Source organism: Typopeltis vanoorti, chromosome 2, assembly GCF_054136105.1.
Source record: "Typopeltis vanoorti isolate ZY-2024b chromosome 2, IOZ_Tvanoo_1.0, whole genome shotgun sequence".
Lineage (NCBI taxonomy): Eukaryota > Metazoa > Arthropoda > Arachnida > Uropygi > Thelyphonidae > Typopeltis > Typopeltis vanoorti.
Window position 1 is genome coordinate 89441972 of NC_143550.1, and position 12714 is coordinate 89454685.

The 12714-nt window shown below is 36.0% G+C and overlaps 1 protein-coding gene across 1 annotated transcript in view; it reads left to right on the plus strand.

Annotated features, from left to right (window-relative positions):
• Positions 1 to 303: 303 nt before the first annotated feature.
• The window catches only part of LOC150109238 (sulfotransferase ssu-1-like), a 31948-nt gene continuing 19537 nt past the window's right edge, over positions 304 to 12714 (plus strand). The window contains exon 1 of the mRNA XM_090406529.1: positions 304 to 395. The gene's annotated coding sequence lies outside the window, so the exon portion shown is untranslated. The remainder of the gene's footprint in view (positions 396 to 12714) is intronic.

The following is a 12714-nucleotide window of genomic DNA, read 5'->3' on the forward strand; positions in this document are numbered from 1 at the left end:
ATTAATTATTTAATCTATTTCATATACTTATTTGATATATCTCTTTATTATATATATATATATATAAATTGTTATATTCTTGAAGACCGGATTAAAGTTCGTCTAGCTCACATTTTGTATTTCGCAACAGTCTACTTCCTACACACATTTTGAATACAAATTGTATCAATTGTGTCACGTGGTTGGGGGGGGGAAGTCTTCCTTGCGTCATTGGTCGATTATGACCTTTCTTCTCTCTGTTGATTGGTTGTTCATCTCTCTCTCTCTCTCTCTCTCTCTCTCTCGGTTAAAGGTTATCAGTACGGTTATTGCTTCTTCCTTGACTGCTAGAGTATTAATGATCACAACTGGTCTTCGTTACTGTTTCCTGTTTTGCTGCAAACATCACATCAGTAGTAAGTTCATTATTTATAATTCTGTATTTAAAGTTCAATGATTTCTTGAAAATGTCAGTTATTTAATCCTTATCATAATAATAAAAGGGAAATACTAATTATTTTTACTAAACAAAATATTGACATTCCCACAACCTTGATATTTGTTTAATTAGTATCTTTAAAGTCACATTTCCTATATTCTTTGTTGACTTTCGAAATATTTTCCAAGGCTAATGCATAGAGTAACTTATATGTAATGTAATATTTTCCATAATATATAAAGTTATATTTGTTATTTATATATAACAAAAAGTCTAGATTCGCTCCATAATATAGAAGCCCGTCGATTGTTAGAAAATTTGGCTTTTATCAATTAGTGTTTCACCTATTGCTACGTTAAACGTGATAGGAGAAAATAATAGAAAAGTATTGTATCATCAGCCATATGGTAATAATCAGTAAAAATGACTACAATGACTCTATATCAGCAACACAAAAATATGTGTGATTCTAGCTGCCGGCTACTGGAACTTTTTCTTTTTTTTTTTTTTTTTTCACTTGAATACCAATCTGATAACTCTTCCACACACAAACAGGGTTTTCTCTTGGAGAGAGAGAGAGAGAATGACCTTACGTAAACTTTCGCGATATAGGTAGAAATAATACCAGTTATATTTAATAACATTAGAAGACGGCAGTTATCTGCCATATTATTGTCTGTACCTACGATTTCCAAAAAAGCTACGATTGAAAGCGTGCCACCTTCTCCCTTTAGGAGGAAAAATAATTAAAGGATTATTAGATATATGAAGAGCCAAAGGCTTCAATTCGGCGACATATCACTTGTTTAAGTTAAGGGATATTACATCCCATATCGTTTCTTAGCCGAATAAGATACTCAAAGAGTTTCATGCCGAATATAGTAGAAACTATATAAAGTTCGGCGATTCCAAGTGTAAGCAAATACCTGGATACTGCAACATCAGTATCCAGCTACTCTCTCATCAGTGAGTAGGTATATCTCATCAGTGAGAGATACCTACTCACTGATGAGACCTCAATGAAGGTCGAAACCGGTCTGGGTAGTGACCTTCTCTCATAATGTTGAACAGAAATACAGCTCCTAGGAGCTAAGTTCACATTATGGGTAAATATCAAGAATAGTAATCGGAGCTTGCTCCACCTTAGACATGAGTTGCCTCAGCTTGCACTACCTTTATGGTTAGATACTGCAGTATCCAGGTATTTGCTTACGCTTGGAATCGCCGAACTTTATATAATTAAAGGATTTATTTATTTGATTAAAACTAAAAATTTACACGAATGCCAGATTTATAACTGGATTGTGCTTCTTTGTATTCATCCTCTTACATTGGTTTCTTTGTAGTTACACTTGAGTTCTCAAGAGAAATGCAACAGCTTACTTTCAGAAATTAATTTCATACATTTGCACATGTTAGGAAAATAACGCATAGCAAAACTTATTGAAAACTTAAATAAAACTTTAATGCTTTAAATTTTTGAGAAGCGGCCTGGTTTACATGACTTAATCCCCGGATTCAAAGAATCGAAACACCTCTCAGTTGTTCAGATGATGACGGCATTGTGTGCGTGACGTCATGAATTTGGAATGTTTAAAATTTTTCTGGGGAACACATGTGTGTGACGTCACGTTGTTTGTTTTGTTCGCGTACGGAATTGTGAGTGATGTTTAGAGATAAGGATTCGTGTCGTGATTGGTGGCGCACTATGAACCAAATAGGGCTAGGGTGAATGGGGGGAAGCAACGTTAGTGTCCTGCATGTATGTGTTGTTATGAGATGTAGATAAGTGATATAATTTGTTAGTTGTAAATAAGTGGTGTTATTGATTTCTTTTACCATTAACATTACTGACAGGATGGGTGAAGCACTAGTGCTTTTCATATTCCTCTTTATCTGCAATGAGAGTTGTTTGGGAATGGGAGGTTTGTGAGCAGTTAAGCTCTCCCTCTGAGGGCAGTTTTGTTAGCTATGATCAGTTGAGAGAAGAATAGCCTTCGGTCTTTTGTGTTTGTAGTAATCAGTCTCATTGTAATTGACAGCTTGTACGATTAGTGAGTTTGAATGTGAACTTGACTTCACGAAGAATTTTTCTGCTAGATTACGAAGAAAGGAAGAAATGTATGGAATGCCAGTTTCTCGGTAAATCTGTGAATTTCTGATGAACCACGGTGCATCCAGAATCATTCTAAGGCATTTGCTTTGGATTCTCTGCAATTTCGAAATGTTTGATCTCGAAGTGTGACTCCATGCTGGTGAGGCGTAGGTAATGACTGGACATATTACCATTTGGTAAAGAAGCAATTTATTATGTAGGTTCAATTTGCTCTTGCGGTTGATCAATGGGTAGAGCTGTGCTATTATTTTGGAAGATTTGGAGCCAATGAGATTGATGTGCTTGTTAAAAAGGAGTTTCTTATCCATTAATACCCAAGATATATGGGCTCAGATTGCCATGGAATCTTATGACCAGAGAGCAGGATGTCTTCTTTAATGCAGACCTTTCTTCTTGAAAACGACATGGCTGAGCGTTTGAGGGGGTACACTTGAATCCCCCAGTTGGTGAACCAGTTTGCTAGCTCATTGATACTTCCTTGGAGTCTAGTGATTGCTAGGCGAGGGCTGAGCGATCTAGCTAGAATAGCGGGGTCGTCGGCATAAAGGGCTGTAGTAGTTGTTCTTGAATTGAGAGGAATATCTGCCATGTAAGTTGTGAAAAGTACTGGGGCAGAAGAGAACCCTGAGGTACTTCCACCAGAATTTTGCACCATGATGACACAATTTCATTGAGTTTTACTTGCATGTATCTTTCATTAATATATGAATATATGAGTTTCACTAGTTTAATTGGGATATTGTTTTCAATTAGTTTGAAGATAAGGCCTTGATGCCAGACCTTATCAAAGGCCTTGGCAACATAAAAAAATATAGCAGCAGTGTGAAGGTGCCAGTTAAAACCATAAGTGATATGTTCTGTTAGTCGGTGAATTTGTTGCATTGTGTTGTGAGCTTTGCGAAATCCAAATTTCTTATTTGGGATTATTTTCTGTTTGTCCACTGCTGATTGTAGTCTGGATAGGATGACTTTTTCTATTACTTTGCCAAGAAATGAGAGAAGACTGATGGGCCTGTAGCTTTGGGGAAGTTGTGGGTTATTACCAGATTTTTCAGAGGAATAATGTCCGCGATTTTCCAATCTGTGGGAAAGTACTGGAATCTTAAAATGGAATTGGTAATATTAACTAGATGAATTATGGCTTTCCGTGGGAGTAGCTTTATTATTCTATTGGTAATGCCATCAGGACCAGGGGCCTTTTTATTCTTCAGATGGGAAATAATATTTATTATTTCTGCTGGAGATGTGGGGGTGATGGTTTCTGAATCATCCTTAGGCTGTCTTAGTGCATTTCTAACTTTACGATGAACTTTGTAAATAAGATTGATATTTAAGTTTACATAAGATGGGCTGCATTAATTTTACAGATTGTCAATTATGGCTTCTACTTTTTCTTCATCCGATTGTGCAATTCCAAGATTGGTCTTCAAAAGGGGAAGTGGTTGTCTTTTGGTATGAAGAGATTTTACAAACTTCCACATGGAGTTATCTTCTGGGTTGATTTCCCTGAGTTTGGATTCCCATTTGGAATTCCTGTGCATCTGGAGGGCTTCTCGAACCTGTCTGTTCAGGTTGTTTAAGGTTGTTTTGTCCTGCGGAACTCTGGTGTTGTGATATTGCTTTCTGGCTTTATTTTTGGCCCTAATTAGGTTCATTATCTCTTCTGGAATCCAGTTGGGAGCATGGAAGACAGTGGTTTGAGTGACTGATGCTATTGCTGTGTTGATTTGTATAGTTAAATTGCTTACAGCTTGGTCTATTTCTTCTTTTTTGCGAATGACAGGGGGTGGACCGATGTGAACTGGGAGAACCTTAGAGAGCTTGTCCCGTGATAAGAAAGAATGATGAGGAGAGAGCTGATCTTGGAGTCCTAACCTGAGCAGGATAGGATTATGATCTCAGTTAAGCTCTTCTACTGTCTCCAGCTGGTATTAATATTTGATGTTTCTGAGGATAACTATGTCTATTACATCAGAACTTCCTGATGGGCTGTAGTGGGTGGGCTCAGTGGGTCCTGATACTATTGATGAGTTCAGTAACGTGTAGTTAAAAAAGGTACGGCCTTTGGAGTTGATTGACGAACTGAACCAGGTCGTATGCTTGGAGTTTAGGTCTCCTGCTATAATTATGGAATCTAAGTCTGCTGTCAATAATGGAATGCTGTGAGGATTGTATGCTGCATAGATTTTGAGTTTACCTGCTTTATTAGTGTGCACCTCCACACCCGTCACCTCAAGCTTTAGAGTTTGGGGGTTGGTCAGCGAGTTGTGGCTTAAATAATTTTTAATCAAAATAGCTGTACTGCCTCCACTAGAGTTAAGTCTGTCTGTCCTATATAAAATATAACCTCTTAGTTTTGGGTTTTGGGTTTGATGGTCTGAAGTGGGTTTCATTGATCAAGATTATGTCTGGATTGTATCTTTTTGTGAATTTTTGCAGCTCGAGAATTTTATTTATTAAGCCATTGGCATTCCATGCTGTTATCATAAGAGAATTTGGTTTAAATTTTTTAAACATTGTAGAGAACTGTTAATATGGATTGGGTTTCTAGATAGAATCTCTTTCTGGAAGATGGTGAGGTGCTTGCTTTTCTGAATTCATGCAGCATTATTGCAAGTGACGAGGTTAAAGCTGATGTGAGATTAGAGCTTGTTCGCTCTTGCGATGAAGGAGTCTGGGTTCTTATCGCTTCCGCATATGATTTGGACATGGATGAAGGTCGAGTTCCTTCCTGTGTTGCTGAATGTGAGGTATTATGATCTGGAAGGCGACCTGTTTCGTTGTTTGTGTCATTGATTGGAAGAGCATGGTTAGTTCTTGTTGATCCATGGTTTTTTGGATGGAAAAGGCATCCCTTGTAATTAGAGGGATGTGGTCCTCTACAATTGGCACAGCAGGCAGGTGTGAATCTGGGTTTGGTGACCCTCATCGCATTTTAGGCATCTATAGGCAGCTCTGAACAGTTTTTGGGCACACCCGAACCTCTGGCATCTGTGGCGCTGCCCTGCCGATGCCTTCTTCCTTAGAGGTTCGGTTGCAATTTTAAGCTTACATATGTCGGTAACTTCATAGATTCTTTTTTGTGTGTTGGAGATTTCGACCAATGCCAGTGGCATTGGTGTTTTATCTGACCTCAGCATTCTACTTACTTTGATTGGGGTCAATCCTTGATTGATAAGGTCAGCTGTGATCTCATCAGTTGTGATGACCTCAGCCACTCCTCTTAGAACTACTTTTAAGTTCTCGCTTGCTAGCACAAAGGTGTGGAAGGGCAATTTAGAGTTGTCCAGCATTTTCGTCATCATGCAATAATCTGTGACAGTGGTAGGGTGAATCTTTACACCCTCTTCAGTATTTCTTGCCCAGGAGAAATTGATATTTTGTTCTCCTAGGGATCTTGAGACTGAGGTCCATTTATCTTTATCTCGAAGGATAACTGGAGGGACCTTTTCTTTTCTATCTTGGGTAATCTGATTTTGGTGAGTTATTACATCACCTTCCATTCCACCTTCCGATGTTCTGCATCTTTTATTAGATTGTTCCTCCTGTGAACAATCGAACTGTCGGGGAATCTTTATAGGTGGAACAGGTGTAATATCCTCTTCGATGTCCAAATCATCCTCTTCAGTGTCATTTACTTGAGTGAAGAGATTCAGGCAACCAGGATAATCTGTTTCAAATTTCTTTAGGATGAATTTGAGAATGTCAAGTGACATATCTTTGTTTAACTGTTGAATGGCATCCTTGATATCTTTTATATTCTCCATCCTTGTGTACACTGAGGGAAGAAATATTTATAATGGCGAAGAGAACGGGCTATGGCCGGAAAATTGCATCAAAAGTCAAAGTCTTACCTTCTATTCTGCTATCAAAGAAGATTCACAAAATCTAAAACTCACTAATCACCACTGAAATCAAAAACTTTCTTCGCAACAGCAACCATCATGTTGGTCTCCAAATTAATCTAATTCAATTCAAACCAATTCATGTTATTGATTATCCTGTAAGATATATTACAGGATAAGGATTCGTGGCATGATTGGTGGGGCACTATGAACAAACTAGGGGTGGGGTGAATGGGGGAAGCGATGTCAGTGCCATCGATGTGTGCTGTTGTGAGATATAGATAAGTAAATGGTTTGTGTAAGTCATTATGGATGATGGATAGTGATAAGATAGATTATGCAATGTTTATCATTTTGCTCGGGGAGCCCCAAATCTGTCAGTGACATCATGTGATGTGCTTGGTTCACATTATGCCAGAATTGTATACACTAGTGTGGCTACCAAAGGTTTGGAATTTGATCTCATGCGACTCATTTCGGTTCCTTGTGCTCTTAACCTACTTCTGTAACTGAAATTAATTTTTATTTTTTTTTAGCATTAGCAAGTTTAAGTAACAGAAATGAGGCAAACAAGGTTTTGAACTCTTCGTTAGTGTTTTCTTTTAGAAACTTCTAAATTCTAGCACAACAAATAAATAGTTATATCTTATTATTTCAAATGAATATTAGCTCTGTAGTATACTTTGTAATTAGTTTAATTTCCATGTTACCAAGTTCCATTTAAGTTATAAATGCATATTTTATATTGCTGAAATATTAAATCACCAAATGCTGACAGTCGCACTTTAATTCCAAACTGATGAACAAATATACTAGCATGTTGGAAACGCTTACAGATATAGCAAAAAATTGTCACTATTTAATTCATTTGTACTTTATTCATTTCAAAAGACACAATTACATTATTAGTTATAACTTGTCTTTTTTTCGTTCTCCTAATGGAGTACGTGTTGTCAAATTTTGAAGAAAAAAATTTTTTCGACTGCCAGTCACATATTTTTAAACTTTTATCATGCACAAATGTTTGGAAAGAAAAGAAAATATACCTACTCTTTAGTTTTGAAAACAGCATAAACGTTTTCTGTCTATTTCTTCTTGCTACCTTGTATGAACATTAATTTATCCTGTCTTCTCATTCCCCAAAATTTGTATTTGTGTTATCTGCACAGTACGATACCTTTTTATTTTCTATACCAAACTTTTTAAGAGTTTTATTATGTGATGGGTTAATATATCTACTGTCTCTCTGTAAAATAACGATTTTCTAACAGACATGTTATTAGAATTTAGTATGAGTGTTTTCTTATAGTCTGGCGAAATAAATAAATTGCGTGGGACTGTGACTTAATATATATATATATATATATAAACCTCAAGGGCTCACTCTAGTGAGTACGGGCATGGCAAACCGGAGGCACCTGAAGCTGGACCACGCCTTACTTCATGTAATATATACCTGTTATATTATCTGTAGACTGGTCCCTACTCTTCTTTCCCTCTGTATTTCTTTTCACCTTGCTCCTTTCCCCCAATGCTATTAGAGTATTCGAGGGCTAGGGGTGATTCTGTCCTATTTACCTATTTTTTTATCTCATAGTTGGATTTTAAAATGCACAAAACTATGTGGTATTAGCGAAAACGTGCAAAAATTTTTGCAATCCAGCATGAAAAACTGGAAAACAACGTTGGTTATAAATAGAGAAGAAATTGGAGAAGTACAGGGTGTTCGGGATAAATTTGACAGTTTCGTAAGGAAAAAGAAAATCTTCTTTGTATCTATTAAATTTAATGAATTGACAAAAAAACATTACAGGCAGAGTTAATTACAATACTATCAACAAGATTTACTCAAAATAACCACCATTAGCATCGATCACAGCTTCAATTCTGCTTCGGAACCTCGAACAAGCTGATGCTACAGTCTCCCTGGGAAGGGCCGCAAAAACTGTTTTAATTTTATCCATTAACTGGGCTTTTGTATTACTGGAAGTGCGATTGGTGTCTTTTTCAACTGCGCCCCATACAAAATAATCCATGGGGTTAAGGTCTGGGGAGTTTGGAGGCCAAACATTTGGACTGGTGAAGTCGTAGAAATTTTCAGACAACCATTTTTGACTTTTCCCAGAGGTGTGGCAAGGGGCCGAATCCTGCTGCCATACATACGGCCTACCATTGGCTACCCTTGTTATCCAGGGCTTGACTACAGTTAGCAACTCCACGAACAAAGCCCGAATTCCAATGCCAGGGTTCTTCAACACCTGTTCCTGCAGATTTGCGAGGAATTCTGCTGTACGAACGCAATCAGATCGTCTGCTAGGGATCTTTCTTCTTGCTACATCCTCGTAGTCACCATTGCAAGTCTCTAGTTCATGCCTGATTGTTTTTACTGTATTCAGGGAGCACTGGGCAGCAGTCGTAATATCCTTATTTTGATGGCGGGCACGAATCATCATGATACAAGTTATTCTCTTCCATGATTCAGGTGGGTTCCAGCTATCCATCCTTTCTGACATCTTGTATATGAATGAAGATGGGTCCAAACTTTTAAATGAAGAGAAGTGTGTGTTAATACATGTAACTTACGGAAAAATATAATTAATTATAAATATGTCAAATTTATCCCGAACACCCTGTAAATATAAAAAGGGGCATCTTTCAAGGAGACTCATTATCTCCTCTATTGTTTATATTATCGTTGATTCCCTTAACTAGAATTTTAAATAAAACTGCTCATGGTTATCAAACTGCGCAAAAGAGTTCAAAGATATCTCACCTTTTATACATGGACGATCTGAAGTTGTATACAAAATCAGAGAATGAACTCAGATCGTTGCTTAACACTGTGCACATATTCAGTCAAGATATATCAATGGATTTTGGCTTAGACAAATGTGCAATTGTTGGAATAACAAGAGGAAAGTTTGAAGATATGAACGAAATGGAGCTGCTCAACGGTGAAATAATCAAGCAATAAAATTCGAAGACAGCTACAAATATTTGGGAATTTTAGAAGCATCAGAAATTCTGCACAATAAGATCAAAGAAAGAACCAGAGCAGAATACATAAGACGATTAAGAAAACTCCTTAAATCAATTCTTAATGCTGGAAATTTGATAAAAGCAATTAATACCTGGGCCATACCTGTTCTGAGATATTCAGCAGGCATTGTTGAATGGATCCAGCTAGAGATGGAAGATTTAGATCGAAAACTCGAAAATTAATGACAATGCACCATGCCCTCAATCCTCGCAGTGACATTGATAGGCTCTATTCACGCAAAAAAGGAGGTAGAGGATTATTACAAGTGAAGCAAGTTATTGAAGAAGAAAAACGAAATTTAAATGATTATCTGCAGCAAACAACGGAAAAATTCCTAATTGAGGTAAGGAAAGAGGTTTTATTTAAACCCATGGAGACAAAATTGGAATACAAAACCAACCAAGTAAAAGTAAAAATAAGGCATTGCATGGAAAATACCTTCACAGCATAGAGGACAGTGCTGACAGCAACTTGACCTGGTAATGGTTGAGAAATGGAGCACTAAAGAAAGAAACAGAATCGGTAATTTTGCAGCACAAGAACAGGCCATTAAAACCAACGTTATGAAGGCAAAAATACAAAAAATTCAAGAAGACAGTAAATGTAGATTGTGAAAAGAAAAGGAAGAAATGGTAGATCACATTATAAGTGGATGCAGCAAAATCGCACAAATTGAGTACCATAAAATGCATGATAACGTAGCTATGATAATCCACTGGCATTTATGTAAAAAAGCATGGGTTTGAAGTATCTAAAGACTATTGGAAGCATAAAGTTCATCAGAAAGTGGTTGAGAATGAAAAAGTTAAAATACTCTGGGATTTCAAAATCCAGACTGACAAAAGCTTGGAATGCAACACACCCGATATCACAGTGGTTGAAAAAAGTGAAAACAAGGGTGTTACGTTTATCGAAATATCAGTACCAGGAGATAGTCAGATTGACAACAAAGAAAATGAAAAATTACAAAATATCGCGATTTGCAAATCGAAGTTGAATGAATTTGGCAAAAAAAAAACAAAAGTTGTTCCCATAATAATAGATGCTTTATGCGCCATCCCAAAAACATTGAAAAAACATCTAGAAGCACTCGAGTTAGATGGATTAAAAATTGGGCAGCTACAAAAGGCCGCTTTGTTCAGCATAGCTTTCATTTTCAGAAAGTATTTCCACAACCCATAGGCCCTTGGGTAGGGCCCGAATTAGTGGAATATAACCAGCCTTTTCTTAAGACTGAGGAAGCAAATCAAGCTTTGATGAATATATATATATATATGGTCTTACTTAAATATGCATAACACATCAATGACACCATTGTTCCTTTAAGTTTACACGTTGTATTTGACTGAAATATCCTTTACAACGTTGTCTTTTTTTGAGTCTAACATTCAGAAATTAATTAAAGTGAAAAGTGCATTCTCTTTTAGTTCCTTACTATTATGCAGCATTAGCGGCCATAGGATATGATTTCCCACGCTTGTGTGAAAGGTTATTCATTTCTGTTCTTGGGAACCTGTTACTGTAGTAAAATTAAGGGTTACATTTTTATTTAAAACTAATCCATATATTTTTGAGCATTATTATAAGCACAGAATCTGTCATTATATTTCCAAAAGCATTTAAAAGTATACGTTTTGGGCATCCAAATTCATTTAAATCAAGAACAGGTCTTCCTATTAACTGCATTAATGTTTTTGATTTTTTTCTAGCCTTGGCGAGCAATATTTGATATTTCCATGTTGATTGTATTATCCATTCTCTTAGTTTGTCCAGAGATAGTTCCAATTTCCCAGTTCAGCTGATGGTTATATTTTATCAACCAAGAATTCTGTTTTTTAAATAGTATTATTTAAAAAAATAGTATTATTTTCCATCTTGGCATTTCAGAATATAACAATCACTGAGGTCATTTCATAGTCAATTCTTCTTTGCATGTAGCCTGCCCTACCCTGACTATTCCTTCAAAAATGAAACTTTCAGGCAGATGACTCACAGACATGTTTTCGCATGCTGGTGGATATGCTGTTGATGTGTTTTCATCTTACTTTGTGTGGGGAAAGCCAAAATTTGTATTTGTGTTATCTGCAGAGTACAAACCTTTTTTCTATACCAAACTTTTTTTAAGAGTTTAAGTCACGTTTTTAGGTTAAATTATCTGCTGTCTCTCTGTAAAAATCATCAAATTCTAACAGGTCAGATTTTCGAAATGTTAACAGATAACTCAAGCAATGTCAAATAGCTAGCATTATACAATTTTCTAAAATAATTAATTACAGGATATCAGTTTTCCCTCACCCCACCACACATTCCTGTCATTAATTTCACAGTAGTGGTTTTTTACATTAATTAAACAGAATTGCATTAAGGTATAAAGTTAAGTATTTAAATATCTAATTCTAAACTTATTAACTAAGTAAATATTTCACTGTGGAAAAAAATCTTTGTACATTTAAGTTTATAAATGCACATTTTATTTTGCTGAAATATTATGATTTACAAAGAAAAAATTCGAAACTTGTAATTACATAAAAATATTTCACAATATTTAGTTTATACTCTTAACATTTTACAAAGATTTCAATAAAGAAAATGTTCATTACTCACTGTTTCTTGGTTACATTACATCAAAATAGTTGGTCATGCAAAAGAGTTTTTAGATCAGATACTTACTATGGTATCTGATCCATACATTTGATATTGTATCAGTCTGGATATGACAACATGCCTCCCTAAGCTTTCTGTATATTCTTTTGTCACCAAATATACACAAGCAGTTTTCGTAAAAGTCCCAAAATAAAGAATCTTTATCGAATTGAATAAAATCTGGGAAGTCTAATTTTACCATTGATGAATTTAGATGATTAGCAATAATTTTCCCCATGATACATATAGCTGGTAATTCAGTTTCCAAAAATAGTATATCATTATCAATGTCGTACATTTTTGGTGAAAATCTCTCAGCTTCTTTACAATAGAGAAAACTTTACTTCCATCAGCTCCTGTATCATCGAGTATGTTCCCCATCTTAGCATTTCAGAATATAACAATCACTGAGGTCCATTTTGTAGTCAACTCTTCTTTGCATGTAGCCGAAGATATCAGACCACTTCCTGCATAACTTTTCCCAAGTGGTCCTGGATAAATAAATCACAATGTACATGTCTTATAAAATAATAATCAATTTCCATCCTTTTTGAGATATGTGAAGAGTTTTGCATCATGCTATTTTCCTGAAGAAAGAAATTTTCAAAAGCCATGCCTCTGGCCATTTAGCGAAAACAAATGCCTTTTTTTG